General features: G+C 46.9%; 1 protein-coding gene across 6 annotated transcripts in view; it reads left to right on the forward strand.

Moving 5' to 3' along the window:
• The window catches only part of MTUS2 (microtubule associated scaffold protein 2), a 1,049,445-nt gene that overhangs the window by 375,582 nt on the left and 652,515 nt on the right, over window positions 1-21,348 (forward strand). The gene's annotated exons all lie outside the window — the stretch shown is intronic.

Consider the following 21,348-nt stretch of genomic DNA (forward strand, 5'->3'; position numbering starts at 1 on the left):
TACCCAAGCATAGTGCATTCATATAAACCATTTTGTCTCAAAGTCTGCATTCAAACCCTGTGGAAACAGAGTCCTCATAGTATGTATAGTTTTCATTTCAAGTTTGGCCAGTGCAGTTTTTGCATCTTGTGTTCTCCAATGTGGTTTAGCTGTCTACGCACTGGGCGATATGACTGAAAGATATGAACAATCTCGTTCATTAATGAACGAGATACTGTTCATATCTTTCAGTGTGGAGGCACCAGCGATGAACGATGCGCGGCCCCGCGCTCGTTCAACGTTGGTGCCCCGTCTCTTGTGCATGCAGGCAAATATGGACGATCTTGTCCATATTTGCATGCACTGCTATGGAGCCGGGTGATGGGGGAAGTGAAGAAACTTCACTCCCCCTGTCACCCACCCCCCCTCCCCAGTGTGTAGGGCCCATCAATCCTACAAAAGTATCTTAATTCCTTAATATCACAGTTATGTTTATCTTTGAAGTGTGCAGAAACACTATGTTTGTCTCATCCTTTTCTAATGGTGCGAGTATGTTCATTTAGCCGTTCCTTTAATGATCTACTTGTACGCCCCACATACTGCAATCTGCAACTGCATTCTAATAAATACACAATGTTTTTGCTCCCACATGTAATAAAATCATAATTTTTTTCTTTTTTATTGGTTACATTAGAAACATACTTTTTACTTTTCCGTTTTACACCTTCTGCGCAGAATACATGTGCCGCATCTAAAGAATCCTTTCATTAGGATCCTTGTGGCAACTTGTTCTACTGGTATAGCACTCTGACCAGACAATCCTTAAGAAGCCTCTGGATGTACTGGTGAATATCTGAGGAAAAGGAGTTGGATTTGTGAAATCACACATTATATTTAGGTCCACTAAAGAGACTTTTCTTGATAAAAAGATTTCTGTACATGATTGTACCTCATAGCGCAGGTTTTTTAAAGTTGTTGTATATTGTACTGTATGTCTGTGAAGAAATGCCCTTGTCACTGAAGAAATGTAGTATTACAGCTAAATAATCCAATCTCTCAACTCTGAGGACAGCAGAAAGTACACTGCTCAAAAAAATAAAGGGAACACTAAAATAACACATCCTAGATCTGAATGAATGAAATATTCTTATTAAATACTTTGTTCTTTACATAGTTGAATGTGCTGACAACAAAATCACACAAAAATTATCAATGGAAATCAAATTTATTAACCCATGGAGGTCTGCATTTGGAGTCACACTCAAAATTAAAGTGGAAAAACACACTACAGGCTGATCCAACTTTGATGTAATGTCCTTAAAACAAGTCAAAATGAGGCTCAGTAGTGTGTGTGGCCTCCACGTGCCTGTATGACCTCCCTACAACGCCTGGGCATGCTCCTGATGAGGTGGCGGATGGTCTCCTGAGGGATCTCCTCCCAGACATGGACTAAAGCATCCGCCAGCTCCTGGACAGTCTGTGGTGCAACGTGGCATTGGTGTATGGAGCGAGACATGATGTCCCAGATGTGCTCAATTGGATTCAGGTCTGGGGAACGGGCGGGCCAGTCCATAGCATCAATGCCTTCGTCTTGCAGGAACTGCTGGCACACTCCAGCCACATGAGGTCTAGCATTGTCTTGCATTAGGAGGAACCCAAGGCCAACCGCACCAGCATGTGGTCTCACAAGGGGTCTGAGGATCTCATCTCGGTACCTAATGGCAGTCAGGCTACCTCTGGCGAGCACATGGAGGGCTGTGCGGCCCCCCAAAGAAATGCCACCCCACACCATTACTGACCCACTGCCAAACCGGTCATGTTGGAGGATGTTGCAGGCAGCAGAACGTTCTCCTTGGCGTCTCCAGACTCTGTCACGTCTGTCACATGTGCTTAGTGAGAACCTGCTTTCATCTGTGAAGAGCACAGGGCGCCAGTGACGAATTTGCCAGTCTTGGTGTTCTCTGGCAAATGCCAAACGTCCTGCACGGTGTTGGGCTGTAAGCACAACCCCCACCTGTGGACGACGGGCCCTCATACCACCCTCATGGAGTCTGTTTCTGATCGTTTGAGTAGATGCATGCACATTTGTGGCTTGCTGGAGGTCATTTTGCAGAGCTCTGGCAGTGCTCCTCCTGTTCCTCCTTGCACAAAGGCGGAGGTAGCGGTCCTGCTGCTGGGTTGTTGCCCTCCTACTGCCTTCTCCACGTCTCCTGATGTACTGGCCTGTCTCCTGGTAGCGCCTCCATGCTCTGGACACTATGCTGACAAACACAGCAAACCTTCTTGCCACAGCTCGCATTGATGTGCCATCCTGGATGAGCTGCACTACCTGAGCCACTTGTGTGGGTTGTAGGGAGGTCATACAGGCACGTGGAGGCCACACACACTACTGAGCCTCATTTTGACTTGTTTTAAGGACATAACATCAAAGTTGGATCAGCCTACAGTGTGTTTTTCCACTTTAATTTTGAGTGTGACTCCAAATCCAGACCTCCATGGGTTAATAAATTTGCTTTCCATTGATAATTTTTGTGTGATTTTGTTTTCAGCAATTCAACTATGTAAAGAACAAAGTATTTAATAAGAATATTTCATTCATGTAGACCTAGGATGTGTTAAGTGTTCCCTTTATTTTTTTGAGCAGTGTATATGCTGAATACATCAACTCTGTGCATAATGTTCTCGTTATTACAACACTGCAGGTTTCTGTGGTAAAGCAATCATTTGGTTTCTCTTCATTACTAATCATGCCACATTTACGCCACTTTTTAACACTAAACAGAGCTGCCATCAGAAATGATGGGGCCAAGGTCTGACAAATTAGGCAGGACCCCCAGCACACACACTTCCACATAGCCACACAAACACACACTGCCCGATAGACACACACACACACACACACACACACACACACACACACACCACGCAATCCCATACATACACATACACTGTCCCATAGACACACACACTGTCCCCTAGAGCTCACACAGCTCACAGTCACATAGACACAGACACACACACACACACACACACACACACACACACACACACACACACACACACAATGTCCCATAGAGAGAGACACAGCACACATTCCCATAGACAGACAGACATACACACACACACACACACACACACACACACACACACACACACACACACACACACACACACACTTGAATGCATGGGGAGGGGTTACATATATAACAGGAGATGCTACCATGCTGGGACTTGTAGTTCCACACAAATAGAAAGAAAGTATAGTGCTGATGCACACTCCACAAGGTTCTTGGTATACTATTTGGACAAAAAATACTACCCAGCATCCAGCGTCTAGGTGACCTCATCTCTGGTTGGTCCCTAACACTAAGTTTGAATCTGGGGTGCAGGACTCCAACAAGATTGTGAGAGACAGTCAACCCAGTGAAAAAGTAAGGTGTTAGTGAGTGTTAATAAGAAGGAAGCAAAAAGCTATGTATTAAAAAGTGTTATCCAAGTGAAAGGTGTTAAAAAAGAAAAAATAATTTAAAAAACAGTGCAGTATTAATAGGAAAAAAATTGAAAAAAATTATTCAGAGTGTTAAAATGTGATAAATTAGATGTAATAGTGTGCCACCCAAAAACAGCCTAGCCCCACCATCTGAGGGGGTGCGCCCCTGAATCCACACCCCAAACTGGGAAATTGTACAAATTGTAGGGCTTACCTTCATCGTGCCTTTAGTTCTAATGGGTTCAGGGCGTGGGCCCCTTGGGATGGTGGGGCTGGATTGCCTTGGGGTTGCACGCTATTACATCTATTTAACACTCTGAATATTTTTTTCCTATTTTCAATTGTTTCTATTAATACTACACAACTATTACAGGCTCTCACCATCTTGTTGGGGTCCCAAGCCCCGGATTCAAACTAGTTAGGGCCCCACCAGAGACGATGTCACCTCGACGCTGGTTGGTGGGCTAGTATTTTTTGGTCAAAAAGTATATTAAATGGTCAACAGTTCATCAGAAGGAGTGTTTTGATTTTATTTTCATTTAATTGTACATATACAGATACATTTTTAAATACAGTGCATCTGGAAAGTATTCACAGAGCTTCACTTTTTCCACATTTTGTTATGTTGCAGTCTTATTCCAAAATGGAATTAATTTATTTTGTCCCTCAAAATTCTACATACAGTACCCCATAATGACAACGTGAAAAAAAGTTGTTGTTTTTAGATTTTTGCAAATTTATTAAAAATAAAAAACTAAGAAATCATATGTACATAAGTATTCACAGCCTTTGCTCAATACTTTATTGATGCACGTTTGGCAGCAATTACAGCCTCAAGTCTTTTTGAATATGATGCCACAAGCTTGGCACACCTATCTTTGGGCAGTTTCGCCTATTCCTCTTGGCAGCACCTCTCAAGCTCCATCAGATTGGATGGGAAGCGTCGGTGTACAGCCATTTTCAGATCTCTCCAGAGATGTTCAATTGGATTCAAGTCTGGGCTCTGGTTGGGCCACTCAAGGACATTCACAGAGTTGTCCTGAAGCCACTCCTTTGATATCTTGGCTGTGTGCTTAGGGTTGTTGTCCTACTGAAAGATGAACTGTCGCCCCAGTCTGAGGTCAAGAACGCTCCGGAACAGGTTTTCATTCAGGATGTCTGTGTACATTGCTGCATTCATCTCTCCCTCTATCCTGATTAGTCTCCCAGTTCCTGCCACTGAAAAACATCCCCACAGCATTATGCTGCCACCATCATGCTTCACTGTAGGTTATGGTATTGGTCTGGTGATAAGCGGTGCCTGGTTTCCTCCAAACATGACGCTTGGCATTCACGCCAAAGAGTTCAATCTTTGTCTCATCAGACCAGAGAATTTTGTTTCTCTTGGTCTGAGAGTCCTTCAGGTGCATTTTGACAGACTCCAGGTGGGCTGTCATGTGCTTTTTACTAAGGAGTGGCTTCCGTCTGGCCAGTCTACCATACAGGCCTGATTGGTGGATTGCTGCAGAGATGGTTGTCCTTCTGGAAGGTTCTCCTCTCTCCACAGAGGACTGCTGTAGCTCTGACAGAGTGACCATCGGGTTCTTGGTCACTTCCCTGTCTAGGGCCCTTCTCCCCCGATCGCTAAGTTTAGATGGCCAGCCAGCTCTAGGAAGAGTCCTGGTGGTTCTGAACTTCTTCCATTTACGGATGATGGAGGTCACTGTGCCCATTGGGACCTTCAAAGCAGTAGATATTTTTCTGTACCCTTCCCCAGATTTGTGCCTCAAGACAATCCTGTCTCGGAGGTCTACAGACAATTCCTTTGACTTCATGCTTGGTTTGTGCTCAGACATGCACTGTCAAGTGTGGGACCTTATATAGACAGGTGTGTGCCTTTCCAAATCATGTCCAATCAACTGAATTTACCACAGGTGGACTCCAATTAAGCTGTAGGAACATCTCAAAGATGATCAGTAGAAACAGGATGCACCTGAGCTCAATTTTGAGCTTCATGGCAAAGGCTGTGAATACTTATGTACATGTGATTTCTTTTTTCACTTTGTCATTATGGGATATTAAGTGTAGAATTTTGAGGGAAAAATTAATTTGTTCCATTTTGGAATAAGGCTGTAACATAACAAAATTTGAAAAAAAGTGAAGTGCTGAGAATACTTTCCGGATGCACTGTATACAGATACAGGAACATGGCAAAATCTGCCACCCAACTCAGTGTTAGTGAAGCCAGATGCAGACTGACAGTAATGTTTTGTATTGCCCATCTCTAATGCACTGGCTTCACTGTGACTGGCAGTGACATTCCTATTGGAAGTCCTATCTGTCAGTCAGAGACACTGCAGGCAGTCCCATTGGGAGGTGTTTCCTCCCTCTGGGACTGCCAGACCAGGCTCTGATTAGCAGACAGCTGGCCTTCTATGGGAAGTCACTCCCTGCCTTTTATGTAGCCCAACACGACTTCTGTGGGCTAGAGCTGATGCAGTACATAGAAGCTGGGGGTTTGTGCATGTATACTCAAGCCGCCACTTTTGTGCATGCACCGGTCGCAGCGTCTGACAGCTCCATTGCGCAGGAGCTGGGACCAGGGACTCTCCTCTCCGACATGGGTAGCGGCAGCCCCCCTACCTAAAAAAAAGGTAGGAGCCGCCGTTGGTTCAAACTGTTCTCTAAATTGCAGAGTTAAAATAAAGCAGTCCAGTATTTGTCGGCTACATGCAAAAGCAGACAGTATTTACCCAACATACATATTTTCTTAATGTATTTGCACAAGGTTTGCCCAGATGCACAAGTACTTGCTCGTTCTTACATTATTCCCAAATCAGAATCGGGCCTGCTGTACATTAGACCGATTCAATTATTGGTAATGTGCTACTGTAAATCTGACAATGTGTGGCTACGCACATATCTTCCTATTACAGTAGGCTCAACATTACTAGTTTCCCTGCACACCCAGTACTGTAGTAGGGTGATATTTTGACTAATGATGTACTGTACCTGCCCCGTCCCCTGATCATGTGGTGCCATATTGTCACGCCGAGCAGATGGGGCCGCCAGAACCTGGAAGAAGAGCAGTGTCCAAGGGACGCACTAGGCAGTAGCTGTACAGTAGCACCCTTCAAGGCAAATGCAGGTGCCATGGGGAAGCAATGGTGCAGCATCCTAGGCCAGTGGTTCCCACAGTGGTTGCAGTGGCACCCTTGGGTGCCTCAGGGCACTTGCAGGGGTCTTCTGGGCTGGTAGTCCAGGACCAATTCAAATTATTTATGGTCAATATAATAGACAAAACCAGTGCTTGTGGCTTCCAATCATAAAATATGTGAACAACCAGAAGCAAATCCTGTCCCTCACCACATCACTGAACCTAAGGATGACATATAAACAAGAAACTTTTGGCCTAAGGGTGCCGAGAAACAATTCTGAAACTGTAGGGCACCGTGATTCAAAAAAGTTTGGGAACCACCGTAGGCACACCTCATGGTGTGAGGGAACACTAGGAGTGGCTGAGTCACTAATTGAATTGCCACAATAGAGGTGAGACCAGTGGAAGCTGCTGCCTGTGGGGTGCAGCACAGACCACACATTGCATAGGGTTCTGGTTAACACATATAAATAATAGGATTTTTATTACCTACAGGTACATCCTTTTCTCATAACCCCTAGAGGATACTGGAGTTCCATTTAGTACCATGGGGTATAGACGGGTCCACTAGGAGCCATGGGCACTTTAAGAATTTGATAGTGTGGGCTGGCTCCTCCCTCTATGCCAATCCTACCAGACTCAGTCTAGGAAACTGCCCGAGGAGACGGACATACTTTGAGAGAAGGATAGATAAGGATAGTGGTGAGATTCCAAACCAGCACACACAAACAAGAGGAAAGCCATGCTAACCAAACTTGAAACAGGAACAGCAACAGCTGAACCAAAAAACAATAATTAACCAAGTAACAGTGCTGGAACAACTCTGTATCCTCTACAGACTACGAGAAAAGGATTTACCGGTAGGTAATTAATATCTCTTACTGGTGTTCCATTTAGTACCATGGGGAAGTACCAAAGCTTCCAAACCGGGTGGGAGAGTGCTGAGGTTCCTGCAGAACTGATTGACCAAACTCAAGGTCCTCAGAGGCCAAAGTATCGAACTTGTAAAACTTAGCAAACGTATTCTAACCTGACCAAGTAGCTGCTCGACAAAGCTGTAAAGTCGAAACACCCGCCCAAGAAGAACCCACCGACCTAGTCGAGTGGGCCTGAACAGATTTCGGAACCGGCAAGCCAGCCGTGGAATAAGCATGCTGGATAGTGATCCTGATCCAGCACACAATGGACTGCTTAGAAGCAGGACACCCAATCTTATTGGGATCATAGAGAACGAACAGCAAGTCGGATTTCCTGTGACGAGCTGTCCTCTTTACACACACCTTCAAAGCCCTCACAACATCCAAAGACTTTGAAGTAGCAGAGGTGTCCGTAACAAGTGGAACCACAATAGGTTGGTTGATGTTAAACGCGGACACCACCTTAGGAAGGAATTGCTGATGAGTTCTGAGCTCTGTCCTCATGGAAAATTAAGTAGGGTCTCTTGTGAGACAACGCTTCTAACTCCAACACATGTCTCGCTGAAGCCAAGGCCAATAACCGCTACCTCCTGTAACGGTTCAAACCAGTCCGATTGGAGGAGCTATAGCACCAAATTGAGATCCCAAGGTTCCGTAGGAGGCACAAAGGGAGGTTGGATGTGCAGAATGTCTGGATCTCAGGAAGAGAAGCTAATTGTTTCTGAAAGAAAATGGACAAGGCCGAAATCTGGACTTTTATGAAGCCCAGACGTAGGCTACATCCACACCCGACTGCAGAAAAAGCAGGAAACGTCCCAGATGACATTCCACCTCAGAATATTTTCTGCTCTCACACCAAGAGACGTATTTCTTCCAAATATGGTGGTAATGTTTAGACGTTACCCCCTTCCTGGCTTGGATCATAGTCGGGATGACTTTGTCAGGGATTCCCCTCCTGGCAAGAATTATCCGTTCAACTTCCATGACATCAAACGTAGACGAACGGGCCCTGTTGCAGAAGATCCTCCTGAACACCTCCGGGTGAAGGCCCCACTCCCTCGGGTGCAGGTCATGTCTGCTGAGGAAGTCTGCTTCCCAGTTGTCTATTCCTGGAATGAAGACCGCCGCAACGTGTTTTTCTGCCCAGAGGAGAATTCTTGACACTTCTGACATTGCTGCTCTGCTTTTTGTTCCGCCCTGTTGGTTTGTGTACGTCACTGCTGTCACATTGTCAGACTGGACCTGAAAAGCCTGATCGTGAAGAAGATATGAGGCCTGCTGGGTGTTGTATATAGCCCTGAGTTCTAGAATGTTGATTGGAAGGACGACTTCCTGACTTGACCATCTTCCTTGAAACCGCACCCCCTGGGTGACTGCTCCCCAACCTCTAAGGCTTGCGTCTGTGGTTAGCAGAATCCAATTTTGAATCCCGAGCCGTCGGCCCTCGATCAGGTGAGAAGTCTGTAGCCACCACAGAAGGGAGATCCTGGCCTTTGGCGACAGACGGATCATCTGGTGCATGTGAAGATGTGATCCGGACCATTTGTCCAACAGATCGAGCTGGAAGGGTCATGCATGAAACCTTCCATACTGAAGATCCTCGTAAGAGGCCACTATTTTTCCCAGAAGGCGAATGCATAGGTGCTCCGATATCCGGGTTGGCTTCAGGACATCCCGAACCATCGACTGGATTACCAATGCCTTTTCCAAGGGAAGAAAAACTTTCTGCGACTGTGTGTCCAGTATCATTCCCAAAAATGGGAGCCTCCGAGTTGGCTCTAAGTAAGATTTCGGAAGATTTAGAATCCAGCCGTGATCCAGGAGTAGTTTGGTTGTGCTGTTCAACAACCTCTCCCTGGACGGAGCCTTTATCAGAAGATCGTCCAGGTACGGAATTAGGGCCCTCATTCCGAGTTGTTCGCTCGCTAGCTGCTTTTAGCAGCTTTGCACACGCTAAGCCGCCGCCTACTGGGAGTGTATCTTAGCTTTGCAGAATTGCGAACGAAAGATTCGCATAATTGAGAATAGAAATTTCTTTGCAGTTTCTGAGTAGCTCGGGACTTACTCTGCCACTGCGATCAGTTCAGTCAGTTTCGTTCCTGGTTTGACGTCACAAACACACCCAGCGTTCTCCCAGACACTCCCCCGTTTCTCCAGCCACTCCCGCGTTTTTCCCAGAAACGTCAGCGTTTTTTCAAACACACCCATAAAACGGCCAGTTTCCGCCCAGAAACACCCACTTCCTGTCAATCAGACTCCGATCACCAGAACGAAGAAATTTCTTCGTTAAGCCGTGAGTAAAATACCTCACTTTTTGGCAAATTTACTTGGCGCAGACGCACTGCGAACATTGCGCATGCGCAGTTTGCGACAAATCGCTCCGTTGCGAAAACCACTAACGAGCGAACAACTCGGAATGAGGGCCTATGTTCACTCCCTGCTTGTGAAGGAGAAACATCTGCCATCACCTTGGTGAACGCCCTCGGTGCCGTGGAGAGACCAAAACATAGGGCCTGGAACTGGTAGTGACAGTCCTGCAGTACAAATCGTAGATAAGCCTGGGGAGGCGGCCAGATCGGAATGTGAATGTACACAACTTTTATATCCAGAGACACTAGGAATTCCCCCTCCTCACCACTCTTAGAGACTCCATCTTGAATTTGAACACTCATAAGTACGGGTTCAATGATTTTTCGGTTCAGAATCGGTCTTACCGAACCGTCCGGTTTCAGTACTACAAACAAGTTGGAATAATGGGGGTCATTCCGAGTTGATCGCTCGCTAGCAGTTTTTAGCAGCCGTGTATCTTAGCTTAGCAGAACTACGAACGAATGCATCGCAGAACGGCTACAAAAAATTATTGTGCAGTTTCTGAGTAGCTTCAGACCTACTCAGCGCTTGCGATCACTTCAGACCATTCAGTTCCGGATTTGACGTCACAAACACGCCCTGCGTTCGCCCAGCTATGTCTGCGTTTTTCCTGGCATGCCTGCGTTTTTTCGAGCACTCCCTGAAAACGGTCAGTTGACACCCACTTCATGTCAATCACACTGCGGTGGCCATTGCGACTGAAAAGCTTCGCTAGACCTTGTTTGAAAGTACATTGCCCGTTGTGAAAGTATGTCGCGCGTGCGCACTGCGCCGCATACGCATGTGCATAAGTGCCTTTTTTTACTTAATCGCAGCGCAGCGAACATTTTCAGCTAGCGATCAACTCGGAATGACCCCCTATATCCCTTGTTTTGGAGATGAGGTGGAACTGGAACAATGATCTATGTTTGTATCAGTTTTTGAATGGCATCCTGTAAGGTTATACTTGCCTCCTGTGAAACTGGTAAGCCTGATTTGAAGAATCTGTGAGGTGGGAGTTCCTGACACTCCAGTCTGTAACCCTGGTAAATAAGCTCTATGACCCAGGGATCCTGGCATGATGTTGTCCAGATGTGACTGAAACTTTAGTCTGGCTCCCACCTGCCAGTCTTCCAGGCATCGTGGTCCACCGTCATGCTGAAGGCTTTGAGGAAGCAGACCTGGAGCTCTGTTCCTGAGAACCAATAGTTGCTAGTTTGCGTGGTTTACCTCTAGCACCTCTGTTGGCTGTAGAAGATCCTCTGGCTTTGCCCTTAAACTTGGCAGTCCAAAAGGACTGTAGAGTAGGTCCTGGGAAGGTCTTCCTAGTTGGGGGAGCTGCAGAAGGAAGATATGTGGAATTACCCGAAGTAGCTTTGGAGACCATTTGTCTAGTTCATCTCCAAATAAGGCCTCTCCTGTGAAGGAGTCCGTGTCCGCAGTCCACTGGCGTAACCATAGGCACCTGCGTGCTGACACTGCCATAGCCGTGGCGCATGCATTAAGCAAACTCACTTCTTTTATGGCTTCCACCAGAGTCCTGTATATGTTGGAGGAGTAAACGATCTCACCCCTAGGTAAGGAATTCAACCCCTCAATTAGGTTTCCTGACTACCTAGCAATGGCTTTAGTAATCCACGCACAAGCTATAGTGGGTCTTTGGACCACTCCAGCAGCTGTGTACAAGGATTTCAGTGTAGTCTCAATTTTACGATCAGCCGTGTCTTTAAGGGAGGCTGCACCAGGGACAGGTAACACTATTTTCCGTGACAAACTAGACACTGATTCATCCACTATCCGTGGATTTTCACATTTTTTTTCTATCCTCAGGAGGAAAAGGAAAAGATGAGAGTAACCTTTTGGGGATTTGAAATTTCTTATCAGGATTAATTCATGGTTCTTCAAACAGGGTATTCAATTCCTTTGACACAGGAGAAGTGACTGAGGATTTCTTCTTCACATTAAAATAAGATTCCTCACACTCCTCTGCCACTTTATCAGGAATTTGCAGAACATCTCTGATAGCTTCTATAAGAGCCTCAATTTCCTGTGACAGAGCAGCGTCCCCACCTTTTGAATCCACCTCCCCCTCCTCCATGTCTGACCCATCAGCATCAGAGTCAGACTGCAGGATATGTGCTAGAGTTGTTTAAAGACTGAGTCTCTATTCATAATCTCATCTACAGACTGTCTTAAGTATTGCGTCTCTTTCTCATGGCGGGACAATTTATTAGATATATTGGAAATAATTCCTTTAATGGAATCCAGCCACGCTGGTTCAGCCCCGCTAGCCTGAGAAGGTGCACTACACTGAGTACATAAAAGTGAGCTCCCTGGGGAAGATGAACACTCCGCTGTACATGAAACACACTCTTTGCCTGACATATTGTAAATGTGACAGTACACACACATAGGAAAGGTTAAAAGCACAATTAACCCACAAAGACCCCTTACATCACCCGCTGTGAAAGTACGTCGCGTGTGCGCACTGCGCCGCATACGCATGCGTGCCTTTTTTTGCTTAATCGCAGCAAACATTTTCAGCTAGCAATCAACTCGGAATGACCCCCTTAGTACACTAATATCACTCCCCCCCTGCTATGACCCCCTGGGACCGCTGAGGTAATCTGGAGTCACACCGGAGGAGCTGCGTGTCCCTGTCAGTCAGCGTCTGTGTCCACTGCAGAGGGAAAATGGCGCTGGTGAGCTGCTGGATCCTCTCATAGTGAAGCCCCGCCCCTTCAATGGCACGCGGTCTTCCTGCTTTTTTTTATACTGGCTGAGGTAATTTTTGTGCTTAAAATGGAGCCAGATCCATTTTAAGGCTGTGTTTGCCAGTTAGGGTACTGTGTACAGCGTACTGAGACGCAGTTGTGTACTGAGTCTGGAGACGCAATCCGCCCTGGTTGGAAGCCGTGCGTCTCCGTACCCTCGTGCTGCCATAATGGTCGGCGACCCGCTAGCCGGGACGCCGGCTTAGTACTCGCCACTCTCGTTTCTTCTGGCTCTGTTAGGGGTGGTGGCGTGCTGCGGGAATGTACACTCGTCGTGGTGGGGCTTGCGAATAGTTCCCTCAGGAGCTAGTGTCCTGTCAGCGGGTGAACAGGACCATTAAACCTTTGGGAGGTTGGGCCTTTCCCCCCCTCCCCACCTAAGTCCCACGAAGCAGGCAGGCTGGTGCCAACCAATCCTGCCTGAAAACAACAAACAGAAAATACTGTAAATGCAGAAAACTCTTTAGGAGCTTCCATAAGCATGACCATTTTCTAAACTGAGTCTTGTAGGAGGGGCATAGAGGGAGGAGTCAGCCCACACTATCAAATTCTTAAAGTGCCCATGGCTTCTAGTGGACCCGGCTATACCGCATGGTACTAAATGGAACCCCAGTATCCTCTAGGACGTAAGAGAAATACATGTAATGTATATAATATATGTGCTGCTTGCCTTCCTATCAGCAGAGCTGCTGTAGTACACTAAGCCGCTGCTGCACAGGACACAGCACTCAGCTTGTCTATCCTCAATAAGCCTGCCCCCCAGACTCCCATTGGTTAGTTTCACAGGAGTCTGGGGGCGGGCTTATAGAGGATTGACAAGCTGAGTTCTATGTCATGTGTAGCGGCGGTTCAGTGAAACACAGCAGCTTTACTGATCGTAAAGAAGCCAGCACATATATTACATACACTAATGTAACCAGCCCCATCTCCATGCATTGTGTGGTCTGCTCTGCAGCCCATAGGCTACAGCCGCCACTTGGTGAGACTGAGCTCTAATTCCTGTTGCCATATTTTGGTGTTAGTGGGGAATTCAAGCCCCTTCACTTTAGTGGCCTGTCAAAGCTTTGTGTCTGACTGGTCAGGATGCGTTTAATTTGCCAGCTGTCGGGATCCCGGTGGTCAGGATACTGACGCCAGAATCCCGACAACCGACAATGCCGCCAGTCAGAATCCGAGCGCAACAGGACTATTGTGAGTGTCCAGGACACCCATACAGTGAGAATAGATCCTGTGGCGAGCGCAACAAACCATGAGCCTGCCACGTGGCGTGAGCAGTGAACCCGCAAGAAGACTCTTTGCGCTCACACTGCTGCTGACATTCTGACGGATGAGATGCCGCTGCCGGGGTATTGACAATGGGTAATTCCATCCGCCAGTTAATCATACGGACCCCGACTGGCCTCAGGGTACACAGTAATAAATCAGAGGAATCACAGTAAGGGTTTTGGAGAAACAAACTTTTACCAGTACATCCCCTCCTCTCTGCCTCTGGAATTTTAGGTGCTATGGAGAGGGGAGCATACTACTGTAGTTGTCCCAGTATAAAATTGAAAAAAGTTATGTTTTCATGTTTTACTATTTCCAAATTAAGCCTTCTTAGGCCGTATTTGGGTGTGTTTTTTATTTTTTTTTTATTTTCAGTTTTTAGTTAAGTTGTTTTTTGTTTTATTTTACGTTAGCTTCAAGAAAAATCCTATGATTGTTTCTGGTCCTATAACTATCTTAATCTTTGCCAAAAGTATAAATATTTGATGTTCCCATACTTGGAACATCTAGGTGTTACAATTTTGGTGCGGTTTTCTGGAACTGTGTTAAATTTGTAAGCGTAACTATTAGAAGAATTCATCAAAATTGTTTTGTGTATCTAACGTCCATATAATAAATTAATTTAACCCAATTTGTTACTACAAGGTAACTCCTACATTTCTAAATACAATCAAAAATTCATTACCTAAACTGAAATAAAATGTTATTCCGATTCTGTAAGCACAGAGGGAAATTGCAAAACCAGTTGTTATAGTGCAAACTATGGGGGTAATTCCAAGTTGATCGCAGCAGGATTTTTGATAGCAATTGGGCAAAACCATGTGCACTGCAGGGGAGGCAGATATAACATGTGTAGAGAGAGTAAGATTTGGGTGGGTTATTTTGTTTCTGTGCAGGGTAAATACTGGCTGCTTTATTTTTACACTGCAAATTAGATTGCAGATTGAACACACCCCACCCAAATCTAACTCTTTCTGCACATGTTATATCTGCCTCCCCTGCAGTGCACATGGTTTTGCCCAATTGCTATCAAAAATCCTGCTGCCGTCAACTTGGAATTACCCCCTATCTCCAGTCATTAGGGGTTAAGAGCAATCTTAATGGTGGTTTTGTTTCATACTATGGTAGTCTGTAGTATATAGGGGGTCATTCCGAGTTGATCGCTAGATGAAAATGTTCGCTGCGCAGCGATGATGCAAAAAAAAGGCACTTCTGCGTATGCGGCGCAATGCGCACGCGCAACGTACTTTCACAATGGCCAATGTAGTTTCACACAAGGTCTAGCGACGCTTTTCAGTCTAACTGCTCACCGCAGAGTGATTGACATGAAGTGGGCGTTTCTGGGTGTCAACTGACCATTTTCAGGGAGTGTTTGAAAAAACGCAGGCGTGCCAGGAAAAACACAGACGTGGCTGGGCGAACGCAGGGCGTGTTCGTGACGTCAAAACAGGAACTGAACAGTCTGAAGTCATCGCAAGCGCTGAGTAGGTCTGAAGCTACTCTGAAACTGCACAAAAATATTTTGTAGCCGCTGTGCGATCCTTTCGTTCGCACTTCTGCTAAGCTATAATACACTCCCAGTGGGAGGCGGCATAGCGTTTGCACGGGTGCTAAAAACTGCTAGCGAGCGAACAACTCGGAATGACCCCCATAGACCATAGGTCTGCAAACTCGGTCCTCATTACCCCACACAATGCATGTTTTGCAGGTAACCCAGCAGGTGCACAGGTGTATTAATTACTCACAGCCACATTTTAAAAGGTCCGCAGGTGGAGTTAATTATTTCACTTGTGATTCTGTGATGAGACATACACTGTGTGAGGTAATGAGGACCGAGTTTGCTGACCTATGATATAGACCAGGCATGTCCAAACTGCGGCCCTCCAGCTGTTGAGAAACTACACATCCCAGCATGCCCTGACACAGCTTTAGCATTCTCTGACAGCAAAACTCTGCCAGGACATGCTGGGATATGTAGTTTTACAACAGCTGGAGGGCCTAAGTTTGGACATGATATAGACCATTGAGCGCCATCTGTAGATTTGTAACTAACTGTTTTATTCTCTAGTTTATATTACACTTGGGACTATTTTCATTCTGGGTTTTCATTAACATATGGCTGAATACATGAACAAAGGGCATGCAATGGTGTAAGAATATTGTGCCAAATCTGTACGTCTGAATATTATATATTTGTGCCCGTGATAGTGCGTGCATGACTTGGTCACACTATATGGAGACATGGGGCCAAATGTAATAGAGTGAGAGATTTGGTAAGGTTTTGCAGTTGTTGTTTTTTTTAAGTGGCAACAGGGCCGGTGCTAGGGTGTTCGGCGCCCTCCTGCAAAATATAAATTTGCGCCCTACCATACTTTACATGCAGGGCCGGGGGGTTACCATGGCCTCTTGGGCCCCTGAGCTGCAGGAGATTCGTGTAAGCCTATGGATGTGAACTCTCTGCCCACACACACTCTGTGCAGTGCTAGTTACGGCCCTGCACACAGGCAGTGCTGTAACTAGACATTTTAGCGCTGTGTGCAAGAGAGGGCATTAGTGCCCCCCCTGTATGTAAAACAGGGGTAGTGCGCGCCGCAGGCGCGTGCAAAAAAATTAGGGGCGTGGCTTCATGGGGAAGGGGTGTGGCCACAAAATAATACCAATTCATATTACATATAAATATATTATAGTAGTCTCCATTATTCAAACTATGCTGCACAGCAGCGCCACTACACCAGTTAGAGCCCCTTTTACACATTACGGCGGACAGATTCCCCTTTTTACACATTACGGCAGACAGCGTCCCCTTTTTACACATTACGGCAGAGAGCGTCCCCTTTTTACACATTACGGCAGAGAGCGTCCACAGCGTCCCCTTTTTACACATTACGGCAGACAGCGTTCCCTTTTTACACATTACGGCGGACAGCGTCCCCCTTCTTACACATTACGGCAGACAGCGTCCCCCTTTTTACACATTACGGCAGACAGCGTCCCCCTTTTTACACATTACGGCTCTGCATACAGATACACACACATAAATATATACATAAATACAAACACACACACACACACACACACTTTCTCACACTCTTTTTACATCCACTTACCACAGTTGTGCTGGCCAGATCTTCAATAGCATGATCCTGTGTGTAGCTCCACCCCCTCGGTCCGTGTAGCTCCACCCCTTTTCGGCCGATCGCTCACTGACACTCCTCTCACTGTCACGGGACAGGGGAGAAGGATTCATGCTGCTGCGGCTGCCTGTCAGTGTGACAGGGCAGGCACAGCAGCAGGTGGGACAGGACGGCGCTTCAGCAGGGATGCAGAGCAGTGAAGGCGCCTCTCCTGCCCGGCGCCTACCTGCTCTGCATCCCTTTGCTGAGCGGGTAGCGCCGCGCCTGAGAGGCAATCATTTACACAGCAAGATCAACCTGGTTTTGCAGTGTAAATGATTGCCACTTTAAAAAGAAAATATGAAAAACCTTACCAAATGTCTCACTTTCTGAAACTCTCACTGTATTACATTTGGCCCAGGGCCTTGTCGGTGGGTGTGGTTCGTTTTATCGACAGTATCTAGGTCGACAATGTTTAGGTCGACCACTATAGGTCGACAGTCACTAGGTCGACATGGTTGGAAGGTCGACAGGGTTTCTAGGTCGACATGTGCTAGGTCGACAGGTCTAAAGGTCGACATGAGGATTTTTTTTTTTGTTGTTTTCTTCGTAAAGTGACCGGGATCCCAAATTAGTGCACCGCGTCCCCTTGCATGGCTCGCTTCGCTCGCCATGCTTCGGGCATGGTGCCTTCGCTCCGCTACCGCTTCGCTCGGCACACTTTACCGTTCCAATCGTAGTCCACGTGGATCGTTAAGTATGAAAAAATCCCCCCCAAAAAATGTGAAAAACTCATGTCGACCTTTAGACCTGTCGACCTAGAAACCCTGTCGACCTTCCATCCATGTCGACCTAGTGACTGTCGACCTATAGTGGTCGACCTAAACATTGTCGACCTAGACACTGTCGATCTTCAGACCGGATCCCCTTGTCGGTTTATGGAAGTGCTGCATCCCAGGGATATGCTTATAGCTTCTGACTGGTTGGAATGAACAATACACCCGTTGTGCCTTGGCAATAAATTGAAATTATACTTAATCTCCAAACCATACATATTGTATGTGGCCAAACCTAGTATCTAACAGACCATTCCCCATTACCCTTTTTCCACTAGCTTTTAGAAACACGGGTAAATGCGCGGGGACGCGCATTTACCCGTGTTTTGCCCTAGTGGAAAAGGGTTCCCCGGCAAATTCTCGGATCAAGTGATCCGGGAATCCTACCCGGGTAGCTAGCCGGGTTGAACACGTGTTCAACCCGGCTAGCTGTCTAATGTGAGCGGGTGCCGTGTTGAGACGACACGGCTCCCGTTCACAGTGTATAGGAACGGCGGCACTGGGAGACCATGTGATCTCCCAGCACCGCCCCTGCCGCGTCAGTAGTAGCGTCACCAACCCGTCAATATGCCGGGTTGGTGAGTGCTGTTCAAAAGGGGCTGTAGCACGGGTCGCACCCGTGCTTTTAGTGGAAAAGGGGTATTACTCACAGGATTACAGGGGTTTTAAGTAGAGATGAGCGCCTGAAATTTTTCGGGTTTTGTGTTTTGGTTTTGGGTTCGGTTCCGCGGCCGTGTTTTGGGTTCGAACGCGTTTTGGCAAAACCTCACCGAATTATTTTTGTCGGATTCGGGTGTGTTTTGGATTCGGGTGTTTTTTTCCAAAAACACTAAAAAACAGCTTAAATCATAGAATTTGGGGGTCATTTTGATCCCAAAGTATTATTAACCTCAAAAACCATAATTTACACTCATTTTCAGTCTATTCTGAATACCTCACACCTCACAATATTATTTTTAGTCCTAAAATTTGCACCGAGGTCGCTGTGTGAGTAAGATAAGCGACCCTAGTGGCCGACACAAACACCGGGCCCATCTAGGAGTGGCACTGCAGTGTCACGCAGGATGTCCCTTCCAAAAAACCCTCCCCAAACAGCACATGACGCAAAGAAAAAAAGAGGCGCAATGAGGTAGCTGTGTGAGTAAGATTAGCGACCCTAGTGGCCGACACAAACACCGGGCCCATCTAGGAGTGGCACTGCAGTGTCACGCAGGATGGCCCTTCCAAAAAACCCTCCCCAAACAGCACATGACGCAAAGAAAAAAAGAGGCGCAATGAGGTAGCTGACTGTGTGAGTAAGATTAGCGACCCTAGTGGCCGACACAAACACCGGGCACATCTAGGAGTGGCACTGCAGTGTCACGCAGGATGTCCCTTCCAAAAAACCCTCCCCAAACAGCACATGACGCAAAGAAAAAAAGAGGCGCAATGAGGTAGCTGTGTGAGTAAGATTAGCGACCCTAGTGGCCGACACAAACACCGGGCACATCTAGGAGTGGCACTGCAGTGTCACGCAGGATGTCCCTTCCAAAAAACCCTCCCCAAACAGCACATGACGCAAAGAAAAAAAGAGGCGCAATGAGGTAGCTGTGTGAGTAAGATTAGCGACCCTAGTGGCCGACACAAACACCGGGCCCATCTAGGAGTGGCACTGCAGTGTCACGCAGGATGTCCCTTCCAAAAAACCCTCCCCAATCAGCACATGATGCAAAGAAAAAGAAAAGAAAAAAGAGGTGCAAGATGGAATTATCCTTGGGCCCTCCCACCCACCCTTATGTTGTATAAACAAAACAGGACATGCACACTTTAACCAACCCATCATTTCAGTGACAGGGTCTGCCACACGACTGTGACTGATATGACGGGTTGGTTTGGACCCCCCCCAAAAAAGAAGCAATTAATCTCTCCTTGCACAAACTGGCTCTACAGAGGCAAGATGTCCACCTCATCTTCACCCTCCGATATATCACCGTGTACATCCCCCTCCTCACAGATTATCAATTCGTCCCCACTGGAATCCACCATCTCAGCTCCCTGTGTACTTTGTGGAGGCAATTGCTGCTGGTCAATGTCTCCGCGGAGGAATTGATTATAATTCATTTTAATGAACATCATCTTCTCCACATTTTCTGGATGTAACCTCGTACGCCGATTGCTGACAAGGTGAGCGGCGGCACTAAACACTCTTTCGGAGTACACACTTGTGGGAGGGCAACTTAGGTAGAATAAAGCCAGTTTGTGCAAGGGCCTCCAAATTGCCTCTTTTTCCTGCCAGTATAAGTACGGACTGTGTGACGTGCCTACTTGGATGCGGTCACTCATATAATCCTCCACCATTCTATCAATGTTGAGAGAATCATATGCAGTGACAGTAGACGACATGTCCGTAATCGTTGTCAGGTCCTTCAGTCCGGACCAGATGTCAGCATCAGCAGTCGCTCCAGACTGCCCTGCATCACCGCCAGCGGGTGGGCTCGGAATTCTGAGCCTTTTCCTCGCACCCCCAGTTGCGGGAGAATGTGAAGGAGGAGATGTTGACAGGTCGCGTTCCGCTTGACTTGACAATTTTGTCACCAGCAGGTCTTTCAACCCCAGCAGACCTGTGTCTGCCGGAAAGAGAGATCCAAGGTAGGCTTTAAATCTAGGATCGAGCACGGTGGCCAAAATGTAGTGCTCTGATTTCAACAGATTGACCACCCGTGAATCCTTGTTAAGCGAATTAAGGGCTGCATCCACAAGTCCCACATGCCTAGCGGAATCGCTCCCTTTTAGCTCCTTCTTCAATGCCTCCAGCTTCTTCTGCAAAAGCCTGATGAGGGGAATGACCTGACTCAGGCTGGCAGTGTCTGAACTGACTTCACGTGTGGCAAGTTCAAAGGGCATCAGAACCTTGCACAACGTTGAAATCATTCTCCACTGCACTTGAGACAGGTGCATTCCATCTCCTATATCGTGCTCAATTGTATAGGCTTGAATGGCCTTTTGCTGCTCCTCCAACCTCTGAAGCATATAGAGGGTTGAATTCCACCTCGTTACCACTTCTTGCTTCAGATGATGGCAGGGCAGGTTCAGTAGTTTTTGGTGGTGCTCCAGTCTTCTGTACGTGGTGCCTGTACGCCGAAAGTGTCCCGCAATTCTTCTGGCCACCGACAGCATCTCTTGCACGCCCCTGTCGTTTTTTAAAAAATTCTGCACCACCAAATTCAAGGTATGTGCAAAACATGGGACGTGCTGGAATTTGCCCATATTTAATGCACACACAATATTGCTGGCGTTGTCCGATGCCACAAATCCACAGGAGAGTCCAATTGGGGTAAGCCATTCCGCGATGATCTTCCTCAGTTGCCGTAAGAGGTTTTCAGCTGTGTGCGTATTCTGGAAAGCGGTGATACAAAGCGTAGCCTGCCTAGGAAAGAGTTGGCGTTTGCGAGATGCTGCTACTGGTGCCGCCGCTGCTGTTCTTGCGGCGGGAGTCCATACATCTACCC

This window comes from Pseudophryne corroboree, chromosome 2, assembly GCF_028390025.1.
Source record: "Pseudophryne corroboree isolate aPseCor3 chromosome 2, aPseCor3.hap2, whole genome shotgun sequence".
Taxonomy (NCBI): Eukaryota; Metazoa; Chordata; class Amphibia; order Anura; family Myobatrachidae; genus Pseudophryne; species Pseudophryne corroboree.